Below are 13,881 nucleotides of genomic sequence, written 5' to 3' on the forward strand. Positions count from 1 at the left end.
TGTTATTCATGCTTCTCCACTTCTCTCAGTGTTTAAGTTAGAATTCTTGAGCAATATTCTACTTTGAATTTTTCAAATTTGTCAGCATAAAGCCCTTTTCTTAATGTCTTGACATTTGATGATGTCTCATGTTACATTTTTCATATTGAAAATGTGTGCCTCCCCACCCCCCCCCCCAATTCCTTTTAGCTCAGACCTGTCAGGGTTTGCAAACCTGTGGATTATTTTTAAAAACCAACATCTTATTTTGTTGAGTCTTCTTGTTGCTGGTTGTCTTTCATTGATTTTTGTTATCACTTTCTCATTATACTTTTCGCTATTCTTTCATCTTAATTTCTTCTAGTGGCTTAAAATGTGTAGTTAATTCATCCCAGCTTTTTTGATGTGCTTGTATATTAGCATTAGAAACCACAAATTTTGACCTTAATACTATTCCAATTATATGTCACAAGTTTCAATGTATACATAATACTTTTGATTTTCTTTCATTTGAAATTGTCTCAAATTTCCATACTTTTTAACCGTTAGTTATGTAGACCTTTCATTGATAATTTTCAACCATTTGACATTTGCTAGTTATGATTTTGTTAAATGTTTCTCTTGTGGTCAGAGGATATATCCTAACTGGTAATACTTATATTCCTGTTCAGCACTCTGTTCAGCCAATTTTAGTGAACTCTTATTCCTTAAGCATTTAAAAGAATCCATCTATCCTGAACTTTGGGAGTGCAATTTTTAATGTACACTAACTAGATTGAATTGGTGGGCAGCAATGTTCACAACATGTCATATAAGGATATTTTGTCATATCTGAGCCACATACATGGTAATATACTCTATGGTGTCCACACACAGTGAAATCACCTACTAATACATTTCTCAAAGTATATTTGCCATCGGTTTGTACCAGGGGTATGCCCTCAATTACATTCCTGTTGCTGTGACCAAAACATCTGACCAAAGTCTTTTAAGGTAAGAAGGACCTTAAATGTTGGCTCATGGTTTCAGAGGGTTTCACTTTGTCCTAGTAGGGAAGGCAGAGCAACTCCCTTCATAGTATCTCCATCACAGTGCACCGGGAGGCAGAGAAAGAGCAACCAGAGACAGGAGCCAGGGTGAACTTCAGAGAGTTTCCTAATCTACAAGAAGCTCTTGAGAGGCCATCAGCCAGGAAGCAATCCCATGAGGAATATTTTATATCGAAATCATAGTAGCCACATGTCCTCTGTATTGTTTCTTACTTTCTTTTTTCTACCATCACTCTTTAGCTACCAAGATCAAGTACATTCATTTAAATGTATGTAAATGCAGGGATTTCCTTTTAGCATATTATCTAATGGTCATACTGTAATATGTAGATGACCATTTTCACAATCTAATGTTCTCTAGTTTATTTTGTTTCTTATTTCTTTGAGATTATAATTACGTAGTTTCCCCCTTCCTCTCCTCCTAACAAAACCTCCCATATACATTTCCTTGGTCTCTTTCACATTTGTGACCTCTTTTTTTTTTTCATTAATTGTTACCTACACATATGTATATGTGGGTACATATCCATATTCCTGTTCCTAAATACATAGATATTACCTCATCAGTCTTTATAATGCTACCTCTGTGTCCATTTTCAGGGCTGACCATTTTGTGTAGGAAGATAACCAATTGGTGGCTCTTCTTTGGAGAAGACTATTTCTTCCACTCCCAGCATTCCCTAGTTGCCTGTAGTTCTTTCTCTCATCCACGGTACGTGTCTATTGTTGTTGTTCTTGTTCAGCAAAATGTGTAAGTAATCATATGGGTAAGACTTTATGGATGTAGCTTCTGACATCCCTAAGAGAGAGTTTCAAACTAAAGTCCAGTTCCTCTGGCTCTTATGATCTTTCCACCGCCTCTTCAGCAATGATCCTTGAGCCTGGGGTAGAGGAACTGTATGTAGATATATCCATAGAGAGTAGGGTTCGAGTGACTGCACTTTGATGGGCTGTGGGTTTCTCTAATGATCTCCATCAGTTACAAAGAGAAGCTTCCTTGATGAGGGCTACATTACTTGGGTGGACACTGGAGAAGAATGTGATCTTTTATTACCTACACTGCTGTTCCCCTCTGCCCTTCCCAGTTAGTTTTCTCAGATTCACACATTGATCTGTATTCTGTTGTGTAGTCATGTGGGATCTTTGCAGATGTCCACAGCCTGGAGGTTTTCTCTAGGCAGAAAGCTGAAATGCTCATCAGACTCCCCTTGACAGTTCTCAAGGACTGCTGTGTCTTGTCGTCTGGTGAGCTGTCCTGAAGATTGCTTGTTTTATATAATTTGCATAACCTACTGTTCCTTCAAGAATGAGAGCTAATCTAGAATCTTATATTCTGTATTGAGCAGAGACAAAACATGGCACGCCACAGTTTAAATTTGTGCTTGGCTATGACACTCCTTCTGAGTGAATATTTGGGGAGCCTCTAGGTTAAAGGATTAAATCCACAGGAATTAGAGTCTGATAGGCACTGGACGTCTGATAATTTTTGAACTAAGAAGTTGAATTTACTTATTAAAATGCACTTCTTGATAGGTGAACCCTTTAAATCATCATTAACATCCATTAGTACTGACTGGTTTATCTGAAGACTGGGTTTCTGTTTATTTCTTTGTCTAACAGAGAAAAAAAGAATGGAAGAAGGTAAATTGTGGCGTCAAAAATTAAAGTATAAGAAGATAAGAACAGGGTAAAGAGACAGGCCTAAGTTTGAGAGAGAACCCTTCCTTCCCAGTTTTGTAGAAGTGAGGTGAATCTTAGAGATGCTAGATAATTTACTCAGAATGCTTTAGAATAGAAAAGTTGGGGTTAACACACTATTCTAAATAAGGTAACATTCTTTGATGTGCCTGTTGTGTAAATGCTGTAAGGTGGGATGGCTCATTTTTCCAACTCTAGCATTAAGCCGGGGCATGGAGTAAGGCTGTGGACCTCGGGATCATCTTGGAAAGACACAGAGTTCATGGGTTTGCTGCCTTACTGCACACAACACAATGTTGCAAGCATGTGGGGTATGAAGAACTAGAAAAAGGGACGAATAGACTATTGGGGGACAGTCATTTAAGGCTGAAGAGATGATTAGATTGAGTGACATAGATGGGAAACCTCAGAAGCCAATGCAGACATATCTCTGGTGTGGCAACCCTTCCTTACCCATGTAGGTTCCAGAACATTCCACAGACACTGGAAGCCAAGGACAAATAGCTTCCCTATGTATATACCCAACCATGACAAACTAACTCATAGTAAGAGCAACAAGCAATGACAAAAAAGTTATAGCAGCATTTTATTATAAATGTTATTTAAAAGTTGGGAATTATTTATTTCTGGGTATGATAATTTTTTTTTTCAGGGCATGACCCTCTCCTCCCTCCTCTCCCTTGCTCTTAGAATTCTCTCAAACACTGGCTCTGCTAAACCCATGAAGCTACTGGCTTCTATCTAGTAGACTGGCTGCCTTTGGTCTAGAAATTCAGTCCTGACATATCAACCCCATAATAACCTACTTCAATGAGCACAGTGCCTCAGCACAGACAAACGGCATCACTCCTTCTAAACAGCCCCTAGAATGCTGCTGTGCGCAGGCTTTGGCCTTAGTCTTCACAGTGTAGCGGTATAAACAATGCTTTTCCTTTGCTCCAGATTCACACTGAAACCACAACCTAACTTTAGGACCCCAGTTTCACCAGGGAGTTTTCTCTGTCTGTGAGGGAGCTTCTTTTGTTGCAGAGCATCAGAAGACTCTTATTTAAGGTACAGAGTTGGACTGCCTAAGAGGCCACAGTGAGGGCAGGCAGGTAGGTGATTAGAAAAGACACTGTTCACATTTCCCTATGGAATGTCAGGTAACCTTTTGGTGGGGTTGGCCTATAGATTTCTGAGGACTTTATTCTTGGTCACAGCTCCAGGTGTGGGTATACCAGTACTGAGTTCTAGCGTAGGTAACCATTGCAAAACATAGCCATAGCACACTCGGGCACTCAGTACCTATTTGTAGAGGGAAGTCTTGGATGAAGCATCATTGCTAGAAGAACAAATTAATCTGAGATGGTAACTAGCCATGAAATCCCCTAATTTTGCTGGTGTCACACTCTCAATTCAAAACAGTAACAGTCGAAGTCATGATCAAGCAAGCTCTTGGAACACATGATAATAGGCAGGCATTTCCTCTGTACTTACAGTGTCATTTAATCTTTTACAGAAACCTAATATCAGGCAGGAGAGATGCTAATATCCTCATTGTACTAATGAGGGGACTGAGGTCCCCTATGGTTGTGATGTTAACTAGATCAGGCAGTCATACCGTGATGGAGCTTAGCCTCTTCCTGCCTACATCACAGAACTCTGTACTGGTTAACACTGGTCCTCTCTTCAAGCTCAGAGCTCAGAGTGGCTGGTAATTCTACTTAGACTCTTTAAAAGAAGGGGCAAGCTGGAGACATGATCCAGTGTTTAAGAGCACATACTGCTCTTGCAGAGGACTGTAGTTCAATTGATGGCTCAGTCAGTAAAGTATTTGCTGTATAAGTGTGCATTGCTGAGCTGGCTCTCCAGCACCCACATAGAAGCCCACATTACAGACACATGCCTATAGTCCAGCACTGGGATAAGGGAGACTGTGGAGGCAGCTGTCTGGCTCATCCAGATGATAGACAAGTGCTCAGTGAGTGGTCCAGTCAAGGTTCAGAGAGATCCAGACAAGGTTCAGTGAGATTTTTGTCTCAGAAAATCAGGTGGAGAGCTACTAAGGAAGACATGTGTCATCAGTTTCTGGCCTCCACATAGCATGAATGTACACACACACACACACACACACACACACACACACAAAGAGCTATGTTAATAGATTTTTTTTTTTTTTTTTGAAAACCATGGCTAAGGGTGTAGTTTATTGGTAGAGTACTTATATAGCACTTTCAAGGCCCTGGGTTGAGTCCCAGATGCACGCACACACACACACACACACACACACACACACACACACAGCAAAGAAAACAATACCAACAGCCTATATCACTTACTCCTGAGTACCAGAGCACCTTTTGTGCCTGCCAAGGCAGCACAAAATAATGAGAGAGTGTGGGATTTATTTATACATATGGAATGAGTTTGGGCATAACGATCATGACAATACGCATTTTTTAAGAGTCAGGGAAACAGGCCACAGCACAGGATAAATGCAATGGGCAATTTGAAAATATATGGAAAACCTGGGCTCTTAACTTCAAGAAGCCAAGCTAAGCAGAGATGCCACAAAAACACATGTCAAGTGGGCTTTAATAAAATGCTCCCAAGCAAGTCACTGCTGTGCAAATAGGCACTCCGATATAAATGATAGCCATCATTGTCGAAATGTGTTGAGTGTCTAATATGTGTAGGCACATAGGTACTTTCTTTATGCAACACATTTAACCTTTACTTCCTGAAGAGGACATCATGCCAGAAAGGCTAAGAGACTTTCCCACACAGTTAACAAATGCCAGAAGCAGGTCTCAAGGCCAAGGCAATTCAATTCCTTCATCTTTGTTCTTCGTGGACCCTTCTGAGAACACGAAGAGCAGTAGATTCTTAGATACTAAATGGGATTGGAAAGATGTAATCTGGGACAGGGATAAATTTGAGATCAGTTCCGACAAAGAAGAGGGGGCATGCTCAGTCATTTGAATAAATTAATATGATAATGTAGAAGGCAAAAGGGAAGAAAGAGCAACAAATTTAAAAATAATAGTTGCAAAGAAAAAGAGATATGATGGGAAAGGATGAAGGCATGCTTGCTGACTCCTATTTCAATTTCCCTGATTCCTTCCTCATAAAATCATTTAGGGAATAGAGAGACAGTAACAGGCAGGCAAAAAGCACTTAATTGTAGAGTTTACAAACCACTAAATCAAAAGAGACTGTGGGGCTCCCGCCTGGGGAAGCCAGCAGTGAGATTTAAGTGGATTAGCCTACTGTACAGGAATCCAAGGAATGCCTCAGCACGTGCTTCTCCTGTGGCTCATGCAGCAGCAGCAGCAGCAGCAGCACGGTCTTCCAGCTCTGAAGAACAGATGGGCATGCCCCCTTGTGTGGAGCAGGGAGAAAGAGCAACATGCAGGGGGTTGCCTTGCCTGTACTGTGCACCGCCACTCACAACACAATGAGTGGCATCACTTCTGAAGGTGACAGATACTGGTACTGGCATTTGATGAAGAATTTTCACAGGGAATAGATTAAAAATTAAATTGCTGCTGAGCAGTGGTAGCATATGCCTTTAATCCCAGCACTTGGGAGGCAGAGACAGGTGGATTTCTGAGTTCAAGGCCAGCCTGGCCTATAGAGTGAGTTTCAGGACATCCAGGAGAAACCCTGTCTTGGGAAAAAAAAAAAAGGAAAAAACTAAAACCTTGCTGATCACACCCATTTTTCTAAGCCCAGAGACCAAGTCATAATTGTTTAAATATAATAATAACAATTATCATTATCATTACCATTGTTGTTGTAATAGCAACAGGAGGTGGGAAAAGGGCTAGAGAATCAGTTCTTGCAAGAGTCTCAGGTAGCAAATGCTACCTGACCGTGGTGGTAGACAGACTTTTCTAAGCCCCTGTTGTCTTAGTGCCAACCAGCACCAGAGCGGCATCGGGCTGGACACTCCCAAACCACAAAGATTACTAGCCTTCAGAAATCCACACTCAAAGTCCCAAGTCCCAGAGCACTGAAGACACACATACCAACCGTGACCTGCCAGAGATAACAGTTTACATCAGCAGTCTACAATAAATAATTAATATCGCCCCAGGAGAGATAAAGCTGGTGACGTGGTATTTCTCCCTCGGCTCTAAACGGGATGCCAGATAACCTACTTTGAACAGTTAATGTGTTCACAGTATGTGGGAATTAACTGCGCAATATAATAAGTGCCACCGAACGTCCCATCTCCATGCAGATGAAGGGTAAAAACTACCCTAAGCACAGCAATCGCTGGACCAAATGCTGGGGGAGAGAAAACATTTTTTTTTTTTATTGCATCCTTAAAAAGGTATAAGTTAAAATAACGTTAGAGTTTTTGTTGTTGTTGTTTTTATCAGCAATTAAATCTTTCCATGTCTGTTTTCCAAGATTGCAGCTGGGAAAAAAAACGAGGGCCTGAGAGCCATACGGTGCTAGCCTTGCTAATAACGTTCTGTGAAAAATCTCATTAATTCAGTCTGGCTCTTCAGATCAGCCGCTAAATCCTTGTATTGTCAGTCATCCTCTGGCCTTTTCAGGATTTCCATAGCCCAACTAGCAGTATCTCCATGGAAACCAAGCAGTCCTGTTTTGCACATCCCGGAACTTTTTGTTCCTGACAAAGCTTGACAAATCACACGCAGCGCGGAGAGTTTAACACAGCGAACTAAATCCTGACCTGCACTTAGAAACGATGAACCGGAGCACACCAGCTTTATTAGAAATGATTTTCTTACAAGACATTTAACCAAGCCGCTGAAACGCTGAGCCAGACAAGTTTCAAGAACACGGTGCTGGGGTGGGGTGCAAATAAATAAATAAATAAATGGATAGACACAGAGAGATAGGTAGGAGCCCCCGGGAGTGTTTGTGGCGAGCTCAGCTTCTAACTGACTTCAAGGGAAAACTCCCGGATGTGAAGAGAGAGGAACTCTGTCTCGGTGCCACCTTTGGCTTCTGCTCTCCCTCAGGAAAAGAACTTCTGCAGCCATCCCCTCGTTCTCCTCTCCTGGTAGCTGGGCGTCTCAGATCTCAGGATAGCTTCTCCTCTGATCACTCAGTCCAGCTGCAAGGAGTTCACACTGTAACTCTGAGCATCAGTAGCTCTAAAAAGAGCCTGGTCTCAGTGAGCAGGGCAAAGCATCCTTCTCCTCTTCCAGCCTGCTTCCTCCTTGCCTACACCGTCCCACTGAGGAACAATGTTTCTAGAAGAAGGAGGAGTGTGAAAAGGAAACAGATGCACACCTGCCAGCCCCGGTGACACTTTGTATTGTCAGGTTTTCAGATGTCACTTTTGTCTGACGGCCTCAGACGGTCTTTGAGCATCTACCCAAACACGGGGTGTGCACAGGCGGGCGTGATAAGGCCAGTCCCCGACTCAAATCCTCCTACCTGACTGGGAACAGTAACATTTTAGCCTATGAGTAAAACTGACTCACACCTTTTGCCTTCGGCATTTGTATTGCTCCTTGACCCCCATGGTGGACAGGCTCCTCCTCCTTCCTTTCCCCCTTCCTTCCCTACTTTCTTCCCTGACATCCTCCCATGTGGTCCCCTGTGTATGTTCTGTCTCTTCACCATTTGCATCTACAACTAATCTTTGAATTTCACCTGCCTCTTTAGATATAATCTCCACAGTTCTGCTGAAGTGACTCCCGAAGAAGTCACAAAAGGGACTTCAGCTCCTGTTGACAACATCGGTGTGCGGCAGAAGCCAGGGCCGGGAGAAACAGGTCTGAAAATCAGCTTGATTTTATGAGTCATCTTGACATCATTTGGAATCATACTAAGGGGTTCCAAATGTCTGGGGCAGGTTCCTCTTGAGATGAGTCATGTTTTAGATATGTTGTGCATGTAGCATGGGCTGCGCTTTGGCTTAACATCCCTGGTGGGGCTAGACTGACTTCGCAGCAGTAACATCTGAGCCCACATTACCCAAAAACTCATAGCACAGCGCCATTAGGTGTTTACAGCAGTGACAGATCCTGGGTACTGTGCGCAAGGACTGTAGATGCTTACTGTTCGCCTGAACTGGTGCCTTAAGAGCCCACAGTGCCCTCGAATTTTGCAAAGAAAGTGTAAATGGAGCCTACTTCCGTTTCAACCCTCAGTGAAGGCTACTGCAGGCTTTGCTTTTGAAAGTTGAGAATCTACACAATAGTGATGGTAGCCATGAGAGCAGCCCGCTGTTCCCACGTTCTTACTCAAGCAACAGGCTTTTCTGCGGTGTGTGTATTATGTGTACATGTTCCCTTCCTTAAGGCTTGTCCAAGAGACATTATTATGTCTTTACTAGCATCTGCATTTTGCTGTGCAACCTCTGATAATACAGAAGGCTTAACAGAAATGCTCCAGTTCCCAGCACCAGACCAAGAACCCTAGAAACCCTAGGGCTCTCGCAGTTTCCTTCTTTCCCCAACTCCTCCCAGTCTCCCCACCCATCTCAAGTCCCTCTTTTTTCTTTGTTTACATGAGAAACATATATATGTGTACATATATATACCATTTAGGGGGCTCATTCACAGGAGAAGACTATTTCTCCCAACTTCAACATCTTTCAGTTGTCTATAATCCTTCATTTAGGAACCAGGGCTCCTGTGTTTGACTACTACTGCTCATTGCTCTCTCTTGTCCTGTCATTAATACTGAATGCCTTAAGCCCAGAATATGCCATTAATTACAAAAGGAGTTACTAGCTCTGTGCCAGGCTCTTCCAATTTAACCGAATCACCTCATTTGCCCCTTCCTATGAGTAGTAAAGTACTGTGTGTGTGTGTGTGTGTGTGTGTGTGTGTGTGTGTGTGTGCTTGAGTAAGGGGTACACATGTATCACAAAATGAATGCAGAAGTCAAAAGACGACCTTGGGCAATCAGTTCCCTCTTTCTATCATGGATCCAAGAACTTAACAACTCCGGTAATCAAGCATGCATAGCAAGCACCTCTCCCTGCTGAGCCATTTCATTGGCTCACAATATATGTTAGTAGAATCATTTTATAGATGACCAAACAGGCATAGAGAGGTTAAGTAGCTCACATAAAGTTATAACAAAGTTAATGACAGATCTAGGCCCAGACCCAAACCGTAGGATTCCAGAAGCTTCCATCAGCCAGTAGTATCATTATTCTCATTATCCCAGATAAGCTGGAGAACATTCCATAGAACTATGATTCCAGACAGACATTTTCTTCCTTAATAGCCTGCATGCAGCTATCAGACAGGCCTGATATTGTTATTTTCCCTCTCTTAACTGTCTTTTCCTGAGGATCTGAGACCCAGAGTGAGTCTGTGGTAAAGGCTTCTCTTTCCCCGGGTCCTAGGCTGCCTTCTTGTCCATTCTCAGAAAGTCAGGCATAGAAATGTACCTCCCAGGCTCTCCACAAGGCTGCCTGTGAGTTCAGCTTAGGCCTGCTCTGGGTACAGACTCTATAAAATGGATAGAAGGACATTGCCAAGGCTTTAGTGACCTAAAATTATACCTCCCAGCTGTGTTTTGGTTTTCAAGCACATGCGTGTCTACTCTATTCTTGAATATGCTGGGTATTGAAAGATACATGAAGCCCATCCTCTGATGTGTGGGGAGAACACAAAATTCTTGAACCTTTCCTTCTGCTTATTGCTTCTCTTCTGAGGATCTTACTTTTGACAGCTGAGGGAATGAGATCCACAGGTTGCCTCTTTCTGCTCTTGGCCATTGCCTCTGAAGAGCCCATCAATGCTCAACTTCAAGAGGCCCAGGTCCTCTCAAGAGACTGGGCATGGAAACTGTCCTCTCTGTTGAGGTTCTCCACTAAGATCATGGAAGACTAAAATCACTAACAAAGTCTGTATCAGGAGAAACCAGCCTATCGATCAGGTCTATCCATATCCACCCATGTCTGAACCACCAAAGAAATGCAAGTCTCTCAAGGATGCCAAACAGACCTGAGACCCTTCTCCTTTATCACCAAGATCACATAAACTCCTGAACTTGTATATCAGACATTATAGAAAGAAGAGATAGATGAGATAGAAATAGTTCAGAGGGTGTAGTAGTCACCCATCACTGTGTTATCAAACAATTTATCCAAATTATCCAACAAACTATCCAACATTCCAAGGATTACACCAGTGATACCTATTTCAGAGTCCCAGGGACAGTGACCTGGATGCTTCTCAGCCCTGGAAGATTCACCTTGAAGGCACTTGCTTTCCAAGCCAGTGCTGACTGACAAGGACCTTGATTCCTCGAGCTGCTGAGTGTCTTTAAGACATGACAGCTGTCTTCCTCCAGGGAACGTGAGGCCAAGAAGCAAGGAGAAAGCAAAAGGCTTTAAGTGTCTCAGTTCTGGAAGTTCCACACCATGACTCTTGTCATATACTACAGTCAGCAGAGACAACCTGGATGCTAAATATGAGGACAAATATATGGGAAGGCTCATTTGGGAACCATCTTGAAGGTTAGTTACCACAATGAGGAGTTAACTTTTGAATTTGCTGGAAAATCACTAGTAATCTGGCTGATTTAACCAGAAAAGACTGCCAAATTCCTGGATATGTTTGAGGTTCATGTAAAGAGGCAGTTACACCTTAAGGGGAAAACATCGCATTTTTCCTGATTCACTTGTAATGATGGGGCTTTTGGAAGCAAAGTTGGTAACGTTTGTTTGAAAGAAAACTACATTGTGTCTTCCCAGAGATGAATTGAGACTATTTAAGCAAATGATTACTTCTAATTAAGTTCTATGTAATGATAAACAAGTGCTGAATCCCTCATGACCTCTAGTGGTTTAGTTTCAAGACCCCAGACAATACTCTAATCCATAAATGTTCAGGTCGCTCAAAGAAAATGTCACGATATTTGCATAGAATCTTTCTACATCCTTCAGCATGTTTTAAAGATTTTTATATCCAAGTGTGTGTGTATGTGTGTGTGTGTGTGTGTGTGTGTGTGTGTGTGTGTGTGTATTGTATGATGTGTGTGTGCCTTCAGGGAATAGAAGAAGCCATTAGATCCCTACCCAATACAGGCACTAAGAACTGAATTCAGGTCCTCTGCAAGAACAGTATGAGCGCTTAACGCTGAGCTGTCTCTCCAGTCTCCTCCCACTTCATCCAATTATTCTTAATTGTTATCTGGATTACTTGCAACACCTGATACATGTATAGATAAGTATGTATAGTAAATATGTATACATGTGTAGTAAATATGTTACAGATAGTCATTACACTGTATGTTTTAGGAATAACGGCAAGCAAAAGGAGTTTGCACATGTTCAGAAGAGAGTATTCTTTTCACATTACTTCTGATACCAATTACATCTGCACCTGTGGGATCTCTAAGTGTAGCGCATGCTGTGCAGCTACTTGTTCGTGTCTCTGTTGCTCGACTGCTCTTCTTAAAAATAGATAAAGCATCTGAACTGTCCCTTAAGACATGTACACTGTGAATGAGGAGTGAGGGGGAAAAAGGAAGAGGGAAGGTGTAGTTTCACAAAGGAGCAGGGCACCTTTTGGTCAGAGGTGAGCAGACGTGACAGGCAGACAGAGCGGGTCCTCTGATGTTCACAGCTTCAAGCATCCACGGTAGGAATCACCAGCTCCCCTCACTTCCCAAGCACCAGGAGGCTGAAGACCCCTCACGTTAGGGTCCTGCCCCTAACCAGAGAAAGTCTGCCTTGAAAGGGGGAGAGGCCAAGTGTCTCCTGTGATGCTCCTCAAATAACAGCCCTGCCCCAGGGCTTGCTGGAGAGGAGAACCTTCCTTTCTCTTAGGTAGGGTTGAGTGGCATGAGGATGGGCTTTCCTTGAAGTTAGACTCTTGGGATACATCAGCACTGAGGTTTCCAGGACAACTGAAGCTTTGGTATTAATCAGAAAAGGCACTGGGCTGGGAAGCTGCAAAAGATGAAAACACTTTCCTTCTACTTCCCGGAAAAGTTCTGGCTGTGGTTTGGGGGAGACAAATAAACCAGTGTTCTATTGCTTTAGGGAGGTGGGTGCAGAGTGAAGAAGGGTAATGGGCTTGATTCTGCCTGCTTTTCTGGTTGAGCAAGGAAAGATGGCTCAGCTTGCACACTGGGCAAGTGATTCCTAATACTTAGTACATCATGACATTTGGCTTGGTACCCAGGAACTCTGAGACCCCAGCCACATGCAAGTGTATATATTCATCAGCCAGCAATTACCATGCTGGTCCATGGGAATGGCATGTTCATTAGACCCTCAACAAACACTGTTCAGTGATGAACAAAAGGAAATTATACAGCCTCTTTAGAAGGCAGCATCATTGTTGCTAGGCCATAGGGAGTGTGGAGCAGTCAGAGCGAGAGCTAAAAATAAAGTGTCCCATTTAGTACTCACTTGCCTGCTAGTTGTACCTAATTAATGAGGACTGTGTTTTGGGGCTTTGGTGAAATGAACTCCTCTCCTTTGTTCCCCCTCCATTTCTTTCATATGACCACCATTGGATGATACCAAGACTGTTGGTTCAGAGAATCTTTTGGAAAGACATCCAAAGGGAGGCAATGTTCAGAGCGCCTTAGCTCACGACTGACTTTCCAGTGCTGTGACCTTGTTCTCCAAATTCAGTCCTTGGGAACCCTTAATGAAAAGCCTTTTGCGTTCTTCTGAAACAGAACAGCTGCCTCGGTTTCCCTACCTGTAAAGTAGATATAATTGGATATGTCTTGCAGGGCTGTAAAAATGTAATTGAAGATATAACCAAAATTCCCAGCACAGATGTTTAAGAAGAAAAAAAAAAAGCAACTTCTATGTGTACCTGACCCCCGTAATAATAGGGAAATGTTATTTGTTTCACAAAGTTATGAAGATTCAATGGAAACATATGAAAGTGTCCAACTCAGTACCTGATATAGCTAGGATTTAATGGGATGAGCTTGAGAAATTTACTATTATTATTAGTTTCTCCTTCTGTAATTTCAGAAAGGAATAAGGAACATAAATATTTTTTTTCTGCTCTCATTTCTAAACACCACCCTCCTCTACCTTTCATCTGGCTTATTCATCTTTGCAAACCTTTATGGATCTTAGTGATCTCTGGTTCTGACAGACTTAGCACATTTTACTGTGTTGCAAGGTCTATGCTTAAAATGGCTAAGTCCTAGGACTCTCTCTCTCTCTCTCTCTCTCTCTCTCTCTCTCTCT

Source organism: Mastomys coucha, unplaced genomic scaffold (genome assembly GCF_008632895.1).
Source record: "Mastomys coucha isolate ucsf_1 unplaced genomic scaffold, UCSF_Mcou_1 pScaffold7, whole genome shotgun sequence".
NCBI classification, from domain to species: Eukaryota; Metazoa; Chordata; class Mammalia; order Rodentia; family Muridae; genus Mastomys; species Mastomys coucha.